The sequence below is a fragment of the Xylocopa sonorina genome, chromosome 2, assembly GCF_050948175.1.
Source record: "Xylocopa sonorina isolate GNS202 chromosome 2, iyXylSono1_principal, whole genome shotgun sequence".
Taxonomy (NCBI): domain Eukaryota; kingdom Metazoa; phylum Arthropoda; class Insecta; order Hymenoptera; family Apidae; genus Xylocopa; species Xylocopa sonorina.
In genome coordinates, this window is record NC_135194.1 from 86,005 (window position 1) to 103,425 (window position 17,421).

Below are 17,421 nucleotides of genomic sequence, written 5' to 3' on the forward strand. Positions count from 1 at the left end.
AATGTATATGCGACACTTCCTTGCTAGGAAACTGCGTTTGCAGATGTCACCGTATCGAAGAAACAGAGTTCTAACGCTTCTTAAAACGCGATATCGCATTTCATTTCTATGTTTCATGATAAGATATAAAATTCATTTCGCGGTGTCATGTATACCTCGTATTCCCTTCAATAGAATGTAAATGCGACACTTCCCTGCTACGAAATAGCGTTGGCAGATGTCTTCGTATCGAAGCAATAGTGTTCTAATGCTCCTTAAATAGCAATATCGCATCTCATTTCTATATTTCATGATAAGATATAATATTCATTGTGGAGACGTAGATATACCTCGTATTCACTTCAAAAGAATGTAAATGCGACACTTCTTTGCTAGGAAATAGCGTTTGCAGATGTCTAGGTATCGTAGCAACAAAGTTCTAATGCATTTTAAATCGCGATATCGCATCTCATTTTTATGTTTCATGATAAGATATAATATTCATTGTGGAGACGTAGATATACCTCGTATTCACTTCAAAAGAATGTATATGCGACACTTCCTTGCTAGGAAACTGCGTTTGCAGATGTCACCGTATCGAAGAAACAGAGTTCTAACGCTTCTTAAAACGCGATATCGTATTTCATTTCTATGTTTCATGATAAGATATAAAATTCATTTCGCGGTGTCATGTATACCTCGTATTCCCTTCAATAGAATGTAAATGCGACACTTCCCTGCTAGGAAATAGCGTTGGCAGATGTCTTCGTATCGAAGCAATAGTGTTCTAATGCTCCTTAGATAGCAATATCACATCTCATTTCTATATTTCATGATAAGATATAATATTCATTGTGGAGACGTAGATATACCTCGTATTCACTTCAAAAGAATGTAAATGCGACACTTCCTTGCTAGGAAATAGCGTTTGCAGATGTCTCCGTATCAAAGCAATAGAGCTCTAATGCTTCTTAAATAGCGATATCGCATCACATATCTATGTTTCATGATCAGATATAATATTCATTGTGGAGACGTAGGTATACCTCGTATTCACTTCAAGAGAATGTAAATGCGACACTTCCTTGCTAGGAAATAGCGTTTACAGATGTCTACGCATCGTACCAATAGAGTTCTAATGCTTTTTAAAACGCGATATCGCATATCATTCCTATGTTTCATGATAAGGTATGATATTCATTGCGAAGTGTCATGTATACCTCGTAATCACTTCAAAAGAATGCAAATGCGACAGCTCCTTGCTTGGAAGTAGCGTTTGCGGATGTCTACGTATCGTAGCAATAGAGTTCTAATGCATTTTAAATCCCGATACCGCATCTCATTTCTATGTTTCATGATAAGATATAATATTTATTGTGGAGACGTAGGTATACCTCGTATTCACTTCAAAAGAATGTAAATGCGACACTTCTTTGCTAGGAAATAGCGTTTGCAGATGTCTAGGTATCGTAGCAACAAAGTTCTAATGCATTTTAAATCGCGATATCGCATCTCATTTCTATGTTTCATGATAAGATATAATATTCATTGTGGAGACGTAGATATACCTCGTATTCACTTCAAAAGAATGTATATGCGACACTTCCTTGCTAGGAAACTGCGTTTGCAGATGTCACCGTATCGAAAAAACAGAGTTCTAACGCTTCTTAAAACGCGATATCGCATTTCATATCTATGTTTCATGATAAGATATAAAATTCATTTCGCGGTGTCATGTATACCTCGTATTCCCTTCAATAGAATGTAAATGCGACACTTCCCTGCTAGGAAATAGCGTTGGCAGATGTCTTCGTATCGAAGCAATAGTGTTCTAATGCTCCTTAAATAGCAATATCGCATCTCATTTCTATATTTCATGATAAGATATAATATTCATTGTGGAGACGTAGATATACCTCGTATTCACTTCAAAAGAATGTAAATGCGACACTTCTTTGCTAGGAAATAGCGTTTGCAGATGTCTAGGTATCGTAGCAACAAAGTTCTAATGCATTTTAAATCGCGATATCGCACCTCATTTCTACGTTTCATGATAAAATATAATATTCATTGTGGAGACGTAGATATACCTCGTATTCACTTCAAAAGAATGTATATGCGACACTTCCTTGCTAGGAAACTGCGTTTGCAGATGTCACCGTATCGAAGAAACAGAGTTCTAACGCTTCTTAAAACGCGATATCGCATTTCATTTCTACGTTTCATGATAAGATATAAAATTCATTTCGCAGTGTCATGTATACCTCGTATTCCCTTCAATAGAATGTATATGCGACACTTCCCTGCTAGGAAATAGCGTTGGCAGATGTCTTCGTATCGAAGCAATAGTGTTCTAATGCTCCTTAGATAGCAATATCGCATCTCATTTCTATATTTCATGATAAGATATAATTTTCATTGTGGAGACGTAGATATACCTCGTATTCACTTCAAAAGAATGTAAATGCGACACTTCCTTGCTAGGAAATAGCGTTTGCAGATGTCTCCGTATCAAAGCAATAGAGCTCTAATGCTTCTTAAATAGCGATATCGCATCACATATCTATGTTTCATGATCAGATATAATATTCATTGTGGAGACGTAGGTATACCTCGTATTCACTTCAAGAGAATGTAAATGCGACACTTCCTTGCTAGGAAATAGCGTTTACAGATGTCTACGCATCGTACCAATAGAGTTCTAATGCTTTTTAAAACGCGATATCGCATATCATTCCTATGTTTCATGATAAGGTATGATATTCATTGCGAAGTGTCATGTATACCTCGTAATCACTTCAAAAGAATGCAAATGCGACAGCTCCTTGCTTGGAAGTAGCGTTTGCGGATGTCTACGTATCGTAGCAATAGAGTTCTAATGCATTTTAAATCCCGATACCGCATCTCATTTCTATGTTTCATGATAAGATATAATATTTATTGTGGAGACGTAGGTATACCTCGTATTCACTTCAAAAGAATGTAAATGCGACACTTCTTTGCTAGGAAATAGCGTTTGCAGATGTCTAGGTATCGTAGCAACAAAGTTCTAATGCATTTTAAATCGCGATATCGCATCTCATTTCTATGTTTCATGATAAGATATAATATTCATTGTGGAGACGTAGATATACCTCGTATTCACTTCAAAAGAATGTATATGCGACACTTCCTTGCTAGGAAACTGCGTTTGCAGATGTCACCGTATCGAAAAAACAGAGTTCTAACGCTTCTTAAAACGCGATATCGCATTTCATATCTATGTTTCATGATAAGATATAAAATTCATTTCGCGGTGTCATGTATACCTCGTATTCCCTTCAATAGAATGTAAATGCGACACTTCCCTGCTAGGAAATAGCGTTGGCAGATGTCTTCGTATCGAAGCAATAGTGTTCTAATGCTCCTTAAATAGCAATATCGCATCTCATTTCTATATTTCATGATAAGATATAATATTCATTGTGGAGACGTAGATATACCTCGTATTCACTTCAAAAGAATGTAAATGCGACACTTCTTTGCTAGGAAATAGCGTTTGCAGATGTCTAGGTATCGTAGCAACAAAGTTCTAATGCATTTTAAATCGCGATATCGCACCTCATTTCTACGTTTCATGATAAAATATAATATTCATTGTGGAGACGTAGATATACCTCGTATTCACTTCAAAAGAATGTATATGCGACACTTCCTTGCTAGGAAACTGCGTTTGCAGATGTCACCGTATCGAAGAAACAGAGTTCTAACGCTTCTTAAAACGCGATATCGCATTTCATTTCTACGTTTCATGATAAGATATAAAATTCATTTCGCGGTGTCATGTATACCTCGTATTCCCTTCAATAGAATGTATATGCGACACTTCCCTGCTAGGAAATAGCGTTGGCAGATGTCTTCGTATCGAAGCAATAGTGTTCTAATGCTCCTTAGATAGCAATATCGCATCTCATTTCTATATTTCATGATAAGATATAATTTTCATTGTGGAGACGTAGATATACCTCGTATTCACTTCAAAAGAATGTAAATGCGACACTTCCTTGCTAGGAAATAGCGTTTGCAGATGTCTCCGTATCAAAGCAATAGAGCTCTAATGCTTCTTAAATAGCGATATCGCATCACATATCTATGTTTCATGATCAGAAATAAAATTCATTGTGGAGACGTAGGTATACCTCGTATTCACTTCAAGAGAATGTAAATGCGACACTTCCTTGCTAGGAAATAGCGTTTACAGATGTCTACGCATCGTACCAATAGAGTTCTAATGCTTTTTAAAACGCGATATCGCATATCATTCCTATGTTTCATGATAAGGTATGATATTCATTGCGAAGTGTCATGTATACCTCGTAATCACTTCAAAAGAATGCAAATGCGACAGCTCCTTGCTTGGAAGTAGCGTTTGCGGATGTCTACGTATCGTAGGAAAAGAGTTCTAACGCATCTTAGAAAGCGATATCGCATCTCATTCCTATGTTTCATGATAAGATATAAAATTCATTGCGAGGTGTCATGTATACCTTCGTATTCCCTTCAAAAGAATGTAAATGCGACGCTTCCTTGCTGGGAAATAGCGATTGCAAATGTCTCCGTATCGAAGCAATTGAGTTCTAATGCTTCTTAAAATGGGATATCGCATCTCAATCGTATGTTTCATGATAAGATATAATATTCATAGCGAAGTGTCATGTATACCTCGTATTCACTTCAAAGCAATGTAAATGCGACACTTCCATGCTAGGGAACATCGTTTGCAGATGTCTCCGTATCGAAGCAATAGGGATCTAATGCTTCTTATATCGCTATACCGCATCTCATTTCTATGTTTCATGATAAGATATAATATTGATTGCGAAGTGTTATGTATATCTCGCATTCACTTCAAAAGAATGTAAATGCGACACTTCCTTGCTAGGACATAGCGTTTGCAGATGTATACGTATCGTAGCAAAAGGGTTCTAGTGCTTCTCAAAACGCGATATCGCATGTCATTTCTATGTTCCGTGATAAGATATAGTATTCATTGTGGACTGTTATGTATATATCGCATACACTTCAAATGAATGTAAATGCGACACTTCCTTGCTAGGAAATAGCGTTTGCAGATGTCTACGTATCGTTGCAATAGAGTTCTAATGCTTCTAAAAACGGGAAATCGCATCTCATTTCTGTGTTTCATGATAAGATACAACATTCATTGCGAAGTGTCATGTATACATCGTATTCACTTCAAATGAATGTAAATGCGACACTTCCTTTCTAGGAAATAGAGTTTGCAGGTGTCTACGTATCGTAGCAATAGAGATCTAACGATTCTTAAAACGCGATATCGCATTTCATATCGATGTTTCATGATAAGATATAATATTCATTGCGACGTGTCATGTATACATCGTATTCACTTCAAGGGAATGTAAATGCGACACTTCCTTACTAGGAAATAGCGACTGTAGTTATCTCCGTACCGTAGCAATATATTTCTTATGCTTCTTAAAACGGGATATCGCATCTCATTTCTATGTTTCATGACAAGATATAATATTCATTTCGAAGTGTCATGTGTTCCTCGTATTCACATAAGCAGAATGTAAATGCGACACTTCCTTGGTAGGAAATAGCGTTTGCAGATGTCTACGTATCGAAGCAATAGAGTTCTAATTCTTCTTAAAACGAGATGTCGCATCTCATTTCAATGTTTCATGATAAGATATAATATTCATTGCGAAGTGTCATGTATACCTCGTACACACTTCAAAAGAATGTAAATGCGACACTTCCTTGCTAGGAAATAAGGTTTGCAGATATCTACGTATCGAAGAAATAGAGCTCTAATGCTTCTTGAATCGCCATATCGCATCTCATTTCTATGTTTCATCATAAGATATAATATGATTTGCGAAGTGTTATGTATTCCTCGTCTACACTTCAAATGAATGTAAATGAAACGCTTCCTTGCAAAGAAATTGCGATTGCAGATGTCTACGTCTCGTAGCAATAGAGTTCTTATGATTCTTAAAACGCGATATCGCAACTCATTTCTATAGTTCATGGTAAGATATAATATGATTTGCGAAGTGCTATGTATTCCTCGTCTACACTTCAAATGAAAGTAAATGCCACACTTCCTTGCAAGGAAATAGCGTTTGCAGATGTCTACGTATTGTAGCAATGGAGTTCTTATGATTCTTAAAACGCGGTATCGATCTCAATTCTATGTTTCATGGTAAGATATAATATGATTTGCGAAGTGTTATGTATTCCTCGTCTACACTTCAAATGAATGTAAATGCGACACTTCCTTGCAAGGAAATAGCGTTTCCAGATGTCTACGTATCGTAGCAACAGATTTCTAATGCTTCTTAAAACGCGATATCGCTTCTCATATCTACGTTTCATTGTAAGATATAATATGATTTGCGAAGTGTTATGTATTCCTCGTCTACACTTCAAATGAATGTAAATGCGACACTTCCTTGCAAGGAAATAGCGTTTCCAGATATCTACCTATCGTAGCAATAGGGTTCTAATGCTTCTTAAAACGCGATATCGCATCTCATTTCTATGTTTCATGGTAAGATATAATATGATTTGCGAAGTGTTATGTATTCCTCGTCTACACTTCAAATGAATGTAAATGAAACGCTTCCTTGCAAAGAAATTGCGATTGCAGATGTCTACGTATCGTAGCAACAGATTTCTAATGCTTCTTAAAACGCGATATCGCATCTCATATCTACGTTTCATGGTAAGATATAATATGATTTGCGAAGTGTTATGTATTCCTCGTCTACACTTCAAATGAATGTAAATGCGATACTTCCTTGCAAGGAAATAGGGTATGCAGATGTCTACCTATCGTAGCAATAGGGTTCTAATGCTTCTTAAAACGCGATATCGCATCTCATTTCTATGTTTCATGGTAAGATATAATATGATTTGCGAAGTGTTATGTATTCCTCGTCTACACTTCAAATGAATGTAAATGCGACACTTCCTTGCAAAGAAATAGCGTTTGCAGATGTCTACCTATCGTAGCAATAGGGTTCTAATGCTTCTTAAAACGCGATATCGCATCTCATTTCTATGTTTCATGGTAAGATATAATATGATTTGCGAAGTGTTATGTATTCCTCGTCTACACTTCAAATGAATGTAAATGCGACACTTCCTTGCAAAGAAATAGCGTTTGCAGATGTCTACGTATCGTAGCAATGGAGTTCTTATTATTCTTAAAACGCGGTATCGATCTCAATTCTATGTTTCATGGTAAGATATAATATGATTTGCGAAGTGTTATGTATTCCTCGTCTACACTTCAAATGAATGTAAATGCGACACTTCCTTGCAAGGAAATAGCGTTTCCAGATATCTACCTATCGTAGCAATAGGGTTCTAATGCTTCTTAAAACGCGATATCGCATCTCATTTCTATGTTTCATGGTAAGATATAATATGATTTGCGAAGTGTTATGTATTCCTCGTCTACACTTCAAATGAATGTAAATGAAACGCTTCCTTGCAAAGAAATTGCGATTGCAGATGTCTACGTCTCGTAGCAATAGAGTTCTTATGATTCTTAAAACGCGATATCGCAACTCATTTCTATAGTTCATGGTAAGATATAATATGATTTGCGAAGTGTTATGTATTCCTCGTCTACACTTCAAATGAAAGTAAATGCGACACTTCCTTGCAAGGAAATAGCGTTTGCAGATGTCTACGTATCGTAGCAATGGAGTTCTTATGATTCTTAAAACGCGGTATCGATCTCAATTCTATGTTTCATGGTAAGATATAATATGATTTGCGAAGTGTTATGTATTCCTCGTCTACACTTCAAATGAATGTAAATGCGACACTTCCTTGCAAGGGAATAGCGTGTGCAGATATCTACCTATCGTAGCAGTAGGGTTCTAATGCTTCTTAAAACGCGATATCGCATCTCATTTCTATGTTTCATGGTAAGATATAATATGATTTGCGAAGTGTTACGTATTCCTCGTCTACGCTTCAAATGAATGTAAATGCGACACTTCCTTGCAAGGAAATAGCGTTTCCAGATGTATACGTATCGTAGCAACAGATTTCTAATGCTTCTTAAAACGCGGTATCGCATCTCATATCTACGTTTCATGGTTAGATATAATATGATTTGCGAAGTGTTATGTATTCCTCGTCTACACTTCAAATGAATGTAAATGCGACACTTCCTTGCAAGGAAATAGGGTATGCAGATGTCTACCTATCGTAGCAATAGGGTTCTAATGCTTCTTAAAACGCGATATCGCATCTCATTTCTATGTTTCATGGTAAGATATAATATGATTTGCGAAGTGTTATGTATTCCTCGTCTACACTTCAAATGAATGTAAATGCGACACTTCCTTGCAAAGAAATAGCGTTTGCAGATGTCTACGTATCGTAGCAATGGAGTTCTTATGATTCTTAAAACGCCGTATCGATCTCAATTCTATGTTTCATGGTAAGATATAATATGATTTGCGAAGTGTTATGTATTCCTCGTCTACACTTCAAAAGAATGTAAATGCGACACTTTCTTGCTAGGAAATAGCGTTTCCAGATGACCACGTATCGTAAGAATAGAGTTCTAATACTTCTTAAAACAAGATGTCGCATATCATTTCTATGTTTCATGATAAGATATAATATGCATTGCGAGGTGTCATGCATACCTCGTATTCACTTCAATGGAATATAAATGCGACACTTCCATGCTAGGAAATAGCGTTTGCAGATGTCTAAGTATCGTAGCGATAGAGTTCTAATGCTTCTTAAAACGAGATGTCGCATTTCATTTCTATGTTTCGTGATAACATATAATATTCATTGTGGAGTGTTATGTATACCTCGTATTCATTTCAAAAGAATGTAAATGTGACACTTCCTTGCTGGGAAATATTGTTTGCAGATACGCATCGTAGGAATAGAGTTCTAATGCTTCTTAAAACGCGATATCGCATCTCATTTCTATGTTTCATCATAAGATATAATATTCATTGCGAAGTGTCATGTATACATCGTATTCCTCTCAAGAGAATGTAAATGCGACACTTCCTTTCAAGGAAATTACGTTTCCAGATGTCTACGTATCGAAGCAATAGATTTTTAATGTTTGTTAGAACGCGATATCGCATCTCATTTCTATGTTTCATGATAAGATATAATATTCATTGCGAAGTGTCATGTATACCTCGTATTCACTTCAAAAGAATGTAACTGCGACACTTCCTTGCTAGGAAACAGCGTTTCCAGAAGTCTACATATCGAAACAAAAGAGTTCTAATACTTCTTAACACGAGACATCGCATCTCATATCTATGTGTCATGAAAAGATAAAATATTCATTGCGAAGTGTCATCTATACCTCGTATTCACTTCAAGAGAATGTAAATGGTACACTTCCTTGAGATTAAATAGCGCTTGCAGATGTTTACGTATCGCAGCAATGGAGTTCTAATGCTTCTTAAAAAGCGATATCGCGTCTCATTTCTATGCCTCATGATAAGATACATGATTCGTTGCGAAGTGTTATGTACTCCTCGACTACACTTCTAATGAATGTATTTGCGACACATCCTTGCTAGGAAATCGCGTTTCCAGATGACTACGTATCGAAATAATGGAGTTCTAATGCTTCTTAAAACGAGATGTCGCATTTGAATACTATGTATCGTGATAAGATATAATATACATTGCAGAGTGTTATGTATACCTCGTATGCACTTCAAAAGAATGTAAATGCGACACTTCCATGCTAGGATATAGCGTTTGCAGATGTCTACGTATCGTAGCAATCGAGTTCTAATGCTACATAAAACGAGATGTCGCATTTCATTTCTATGTTTCGTGATAAGATATAATATTCATTGTGCAGTGTTATGTATACCTCGTATTCACTTCAAAAGAATGTAAATGCGACACATCCTTGCTGGGATATAACATTTGCAGATGTCTACGCATCGCAGCAATAGAGTTCTAATGCTTCATAAAACGCGATATCGCATCTCATTCCTATGTTTCATGATAAGATATAATATTCATTGCGAAGTGTTATGTATACCTCGTACTCACTCCAAAAGAATGTAAATGCGACACTTCCTTGTTAGGAAATAGCGTTTGCAGATGTCTACGTATCGTAGCAATAGAGTTCTAATGCATTTTAAATCCCGATACCGCATCTCATTTCTATGTTTCATGATAAGATATAATATTTATTGTGGAGACGTAGGTATACCTCGTATTCACTTCAAAAGAATGTAAATGCGACACTTCTTTGCTAGGAAATAGCGTTTGCAGATGTCTAGGTATCGTAGCAACAAAGTTCTAATGCATTTTAAATCGCGATATCGCATCTCATTTCTATGTTTCATGATAAGATATAATATTCATTGTGGAGACGTAGATATACCTCGTATTCACTTCAAAAGAATGTATATGCGACACTTCCTTGCTAGGAAACTGCGTTTGCAGATGTCACCGTATCGAAGAAACAGAGTTCTAACGCTTCTTAAAACGCGATATCGCATTTCATTTCTATGTTTCATGATAAGATATAAAATTCATTTCGCGGTGTCATGTATACCTCGTATTCCCTTCAATAGAATGTAAATGCGACACTTCCCTGCTACGAAATAGCGTTGGCAGATGTCTTCGTATCGAAGCAATAGTGTTCTAATGCTCCTTAAATAGCAATATCGCATCTCATTTCTATATTTCATGATAAGATATAATATTCATTGTGGAGACGTAGATATACCTCGTATTCACTTCAAAAGAATGTAAATGCGACACTTCTTTGCTAGGAAATAGCGTTTGCAGATGTCTAGGTATCGTAGCAACAAAGTTCTAATGCATTTTAAATCGCGATATCGCATCTCATTTTTATGTTTCATGATAAGATATAATATTCATTGTGGAGACGTAGATATACCACGTATTCACTTCAAAAGAATGTATATGCGACACTTCCTTGCTAGGAAACTGCGTTTGCAGATGTCACCGTATCGAAGAAACAGAGTTCTAACGCTTCTTAAAACGCGATATCGTATTTCATTTCTATGTTTCATGATAAGATATAAAATTCATTTCGCGGTGTCATGTATACCTCGTATTCCCTTCAATAGAATGTAAATGCGACACTTCCCTGCTAGGAAATAGCGTTGGCAGATGTCTTCGTATCGAAGCAATAGTGTTCTAATGCTCCTTAGATAGCAATATCACATCTCATTTCTATATTTCATGATAAGATATAATATTCATTGTGGAGACGTAGATATACCTCGTATTCACTTCAAAAGAATGTAAATGCGACACTTCCTTGCTAGGAAATAGCGTTTGCAGATGTCTCCGTATCAAAGCAATAGAGCTCTAATGCTTCTTAAATAGCGATATCGCATCACATATCTATGTTTCATGATAAGATATAATATTTATTGTGGAGACGTAGGTATACCTCGTATTCACTTCAAAAGAATGTAAATGCGACACTTCTTTGCTAGGAAATAGCGTTTGCAGATGTCTAGGTATCGTAGCAACAAAGTTCTAATGCATTTTAAATCGCGATATCGCATCTCATTTCTATGTTTTATGATAAGATATAATATTCATTGTGGAGACGTAGATATACCTCGTATTCACTTCAAAAGAATGTATATGCGACACTTCCTTGCTAGGAAACTGCGTTTGCAGATGTCACCGTATCGAAGAAACAGAGTTCTAACGCTTCTTAAAACGCGATATCGCATTTCATATCTATGTTTCATGATAAGATATAAAATTCATTTCGCGGTGTCATGTATACCTCGTATTCCCTTCAATAGAATGTAAATGCGACACTTCCCTGCTAGGAAATAGCGTTGGCAGATGTCTTCGTATCGAAGCAATAGTGTTCTAATGCTACTTAAATAGCAATATCGCATCTCATTTCTATATTTCATGATAAGATATAATATTCATTGTGGAGACGTAGATATACCTCGTATTCACTTCAAAAGAATGTAAATGCGACACTTCTTTGCTAGGAAATAGCGTTTGCAGATGTCTAGGTATCGTAGCAACAAAGTTCTAATGCATTTTAAATCGCGATATCGCACCTCATTTCTACGTTTCATGATAAAATATAATATTCATTGTGGAGACGTAGATATACCTCGTATTCACTTCAAAAGAATGTATATGCGACACTTCCTTGCTAGGAAACTGCGTTTGCAGATGTCACCGTATCGAAGAAACAGAGTTCTAACGCTTCTTAAAACGCGATATCGCATTTCATTTCTACGTTTCATGATAAGATATAAAATTCATTTCGCGGTGTCATGTATACCTCGTATTCCCTTCAATAGAATGTAAATGCGACACTTCCCTGCTAGGAAATAGCGTTGGCAGATGTCTTCGTATCGAAGCAATAGTGTTCTAATGCTCCTTAGATAGCAATATCGCATCTCATTTCTATATTTCATGATAAGATATAATTTTCATTGTGGAGACGTAGATATACCTCGTATTCACTTCAAAAGAATGTAAATGCGACACTTCCTTGCTAGGAAATAGCGTTTGCAGATGTCTCCGTATCAAAGCAATAGAGCTCTAATGCTTCTTAAATAGCGATATCGCATCACATATCTATGTTTCATGATCAGAAATAATATTCATTGTGGAGACGTAGGTATACCTCGTATTCACTTCAAGAGAATGTAAATGCGACACTTCCTTGCTAGGAAATAGCGTTTACAGATGTCTACGCATCGTACCAATAGAGTTCTAATGCTTTTTAAAACGCGATATCGCATATCATTCCTATGTTTCATGATAAGGTATGATATTCATTGCGAAGTGTCATGTATACCTCGTAATCACTTCAAAAGTATGCAAATGCGACAGCTCCTTGCTTGGAAGTAGCGTTTGCGGATGTCTACGTATCGTAGGAAAAGAGTTCTAACGCATCTTAGAAAGCGATATCGCATCTCATTCCTATGTTTCATGATAAGATATAAAATTCATTGCGAGGTGTCATGTATACCTTCGTATTCCCTTCAAAAGAATGTAAATGCGACGCTTCCTTGCTGGGAAATAGCGATTGCAGATGTCTCCGTATCGAAGCAATTGAGTTCTAATGCTTCTTAAAATGGGATATCGCATCTCAATCGTATGTTTCATGATAAGATATAATATTCATAGCGAAGTGTCATGTATACCTCGTATTCACTTCAAAGCAATGTAAATGCGACACTTCCATGCTAGGGAACATCGTTTGCAGATGTCTCCGTATCGAAGCAATAGGGTTCTAATGCTTCTTATATCGCTATACCGCATCTCATTTCTATGTTTCATGATAAGATATAATATTGATTGCGAAGTGTTATGTATATCTCGCATTCACTTCAAAAGAATGTAAATGCGACACTTCCTTGCTAGGACATAGCGTTTGCAGATGTATACGTATCGTAGCAAAAGGGTTCTAGTGCTTCTCAAAACGCGATATCGCATGTCATTTCTATGTTCCGTGATAAGATATAGTATTCATTGTGGACTGTTATGTATATATCGCATACACTTCAAATGAATGTAAATGCGACACTTCCTTGCTAGGAAATAGCGTTTGCAGATGTCTACGTATCGAAGCAATAGAGTTCTAATGCATCTTAAATCGCGATATCGCATCTCCTTTCTATGCTTCGTGATAACATATAATATTCACTGCGAAGTGTCATGTATACCTTGCATACACTTCAAACGAATGTAAATGCGACACTTCCTTGCCAGGAAATAGCGTTTGCAGATGTCTACGTATCATAGCAATAGGGTTCCAATGCTTCTTAAATCGCGATATCGCATCTCACTTCTATGTTTCATGATAAGATGTAATATTCATTGCGATGTGTTATGTATACCTCGTCTACACTTCAAAAGAATGCAAATGCCACACTTTTTGGCTAGGAAATTGCGTTTCTAGATGTCTACGCATCGAAGCAATAGATTTCTAACTTTTTATAAAACGCGATATCGCATATCAATTCTAAGTCACATGATAAGATGTAATTTCAATGCAACGCGTTATGTATATCTCCTCTACACTTCAAATGAATGTAAATGGATCACTTCCTTGCTACGGAATATCGTTTCTATATCTGAAGGTTTAGAAGCAATAGAGTTCTAATGCTTCGTAAAACGCAGCTGCGCATCTTACTTCTATATTTCATGATAAAATGTAATATTCATAGCATCGCGTTATGTTTATCTGCTTCTGCATATGAATTGTGTGTGAACCCTACACTTTCTTGCCCGGGGATAGCGTTTCTAGATGTCCAGGTGCCGAAGCATTTAATTTGTCATTCTTCATGCACCGCAATATCATATAAACCGCATTTCATATAAACAGTTCAAAGTAAGTTAGAAGGTTGTAAAGCTCTATGCATCGCATTATGCTTATCTGCTTTTGTGCATTATAATGCTCTGGGATGTGAGAAGGTCCTAAACCATCCTTAACCCCCTAAAGAGGAGTCAAAAGTCCAGCGGCCCTGCAGGTGGGCCATGGGAGCGCGACGCGCGAGGCGCTACGCAATTTAAATGATCAGGAATATCCCCTCAGGGACACCCAATTGGGCGAGAAGAGGAAATCGCCGAAATCCACTGATCGATGGACTCGAACAATACCGAAGCCTACAGCCCACTCCACCAAGGAGCCCCGAGGAGGATGCAGGAGACCCGAGGACCACCAGCGAATTCAAGGAACCTGAATAAGAGAATGTGAGAGCTTATTCGCTAAAGCGTCCCATTTCTTGTGTCGCATATTGTATATTGTATCTTATATCGTGAAGCGAGTTATGATACCCGGTAATTCGCGGCGTGTTGCGTAGTTTCCCGTAGCCCTTGTTAGTTAAACCAACGTCGAGACCATAAATAAACATGCCGTCACTTCAGTATCTCGCAACCTGAGTGTGTGTACTTGGCTAGGCGTAGTCGACAGGAGGAGCATTTCGAAGTTTCAAGGGTTGTTCCGCCCCAGGGTTCCCGGGGTCGTGTAGTCTATCCCTTTGCTACTTTCTGAGCAGCTGGCGCCCAAGAAAAGTTGTACGTGAGCGGATACCTTGGAACGATAGATCGCTTTAGATTAAAGTACGTCTTACACCTTAAATCATTTAGATAATTAACCCCTTCGGGCTTCCCTGACTTACTATATATAGGTTTCCATCACAACTAATAGGAACCATCACTTTACATGGATATATAGAACACACATAGTTTTAAACGTAGAACTGAGAATTTGAGAACTTACTTTGAAACGTTAGTAGTGAGGAATTCCATCGGATTTCATAGAAATTCAGAACTTACTTGCTATGAAACATAGGCAGATAAGGGCCATCGCGTTGCTTAGAACTTTAGAACTTGCTTACTTCAACAAAGATTTCTATTGACTTCGTCCGTTCTTTTAGAAGAGTTTTTGATAAACCACATACTTTTCACGCTTCTGATATCTTTGAAAGTTCGCGAGATGTAATCGTTTAAGTTTTAAAATGATTACTTAGTATGGATTATTATTTAGTAACTCGCTCATAAACGAGTCTGCATAGGATTTATTCCATAAGTTTTTAAGCCTGGAATTTATGCAGTTATTTGTTATTCACTTATTGCTCAAACGACAAAGATTCTGACCACTTCAAAATGGTTGACTTTCATCAATTTTCTTAAAAATTGGAATACTGCCCAACTGCTTGCATTAAAGACTGTAATTAAAGCTTTCGAAACATTTTACCTCTTATAGATGAATTCTGGAATTGAAATTGAATGTTTGACTTTTCTAGCTCCTGTTTAGACATCTTTCTATTGGAATGTTCAAGTATTTTTCATATTCGTAATTATTAAAAATGTTTTACTTGATTCTTTTATTTAATATTTAGAATTTTCTGAGAAATATTTTTTATCGTAATGAACTATATAATTGCAATTATAATTCTTTATGAAATAATAATAACAGAAAGGTATGTATCCATTCTTGTAGTTTTGTAAAGAGTATTTAATCTTACTATCTAAAATGAAACATTGAGATCTGTTTACAATCTAATGGAATTTAATTACCTTTTGATTCAAATTCACAATGATAATCTTCCATATTTCAACAATTCTGTGAGCTGTCCTCAGGAATCCGCAGCTCAGTACTTATAAAATGAACGACACAAAGAACAGCCTAACCAAACGTATTCGAACCGATTTTTCAATACTAATCTTATCATGTTTAACTTATGCTGCAAACTATTGAAATGCCCTTCGAAAAGTGTTTATTCACAGTGAAATAAACGGTAAGTATTACGCCTTCCACCACTGATTACAATACATATGTTTTATTTACTATCAAAACCGTGAGTATTATCGCCTTTCTTTACTTTCTGTAACCTTCAATGCCTTCATGTTACAGATCGTTAAACTTGCTTTAAAATGCTCTATCGTATTACGGAAGAATGGACATACCAATTCATTTTAAAAAATGAAGGTAACCTTCATATGTCCAACATAACTCCACTTACAAAAAAACTATATTCATCAACGGATGGCCCCTTTGTACTATGCAATTTTATATTAGCAAAAACTTCTATGAAACTTATAGTTTCGTGGATATCTGAGGTGCTAATTGTTACTGCCCCACCCTGTATATTGTTATGGATGTGTCCAACAAGGCAACGATGAACAGAGTTAAATTTAATATTATGATGTTTATTATTTTACTTATAGTATATTTGTTTTTCTGGAATTTAGCCAAAAAACAATGTTCACGATGTCGACAGATGAATATATTTGCATTAGAATTACAAGAGCCAACAATTTCGAAAGTAGCATATTACTTTACTTCGCTAACCGAATCATTGCAAGCGTTAAGTAAAGTGCGTGCCTTTCAAAACAGTCAGATGCAAATTACGATACAACGTTTCCAAGAAATGGTACGTGCCACTGTTTTTTAATTTCCGTTTATTGAATCAAAGGAAATTTAATTGAAATATCCGCAAAATTTGAGGACAAAAAGTTATTGTAATTTTACGCAACATATATGATGGTGATAAAGGATAAGTATACGGAACTGAGAATGGAAAGTAGCGAGCAGAAAAAGAAACTGATGGAGCTACAAAGTAGATTGATACATCCGTCAAATGATGATTCTAGGTTAATAAAATCTGTCAATTAAAGAACTATTGCAAAAATCAAGTATAATCAATATTACTTCTGCTCAAAGGCTATAATAGAATTGGACCGAAATGGGTACAAAACAGGCAATTATATCTATACGTTCTATTCTATGCAAAGGCAAATATTTCAAAGAGAAAAGATGTGTTACTTACAAATTACTTATGTTCCTAGATATCTCACTAATTCAGGCTTCTTGTCTTGCAGAACTTATCATTCATGTAACATGTAAAGAGGTCGAAG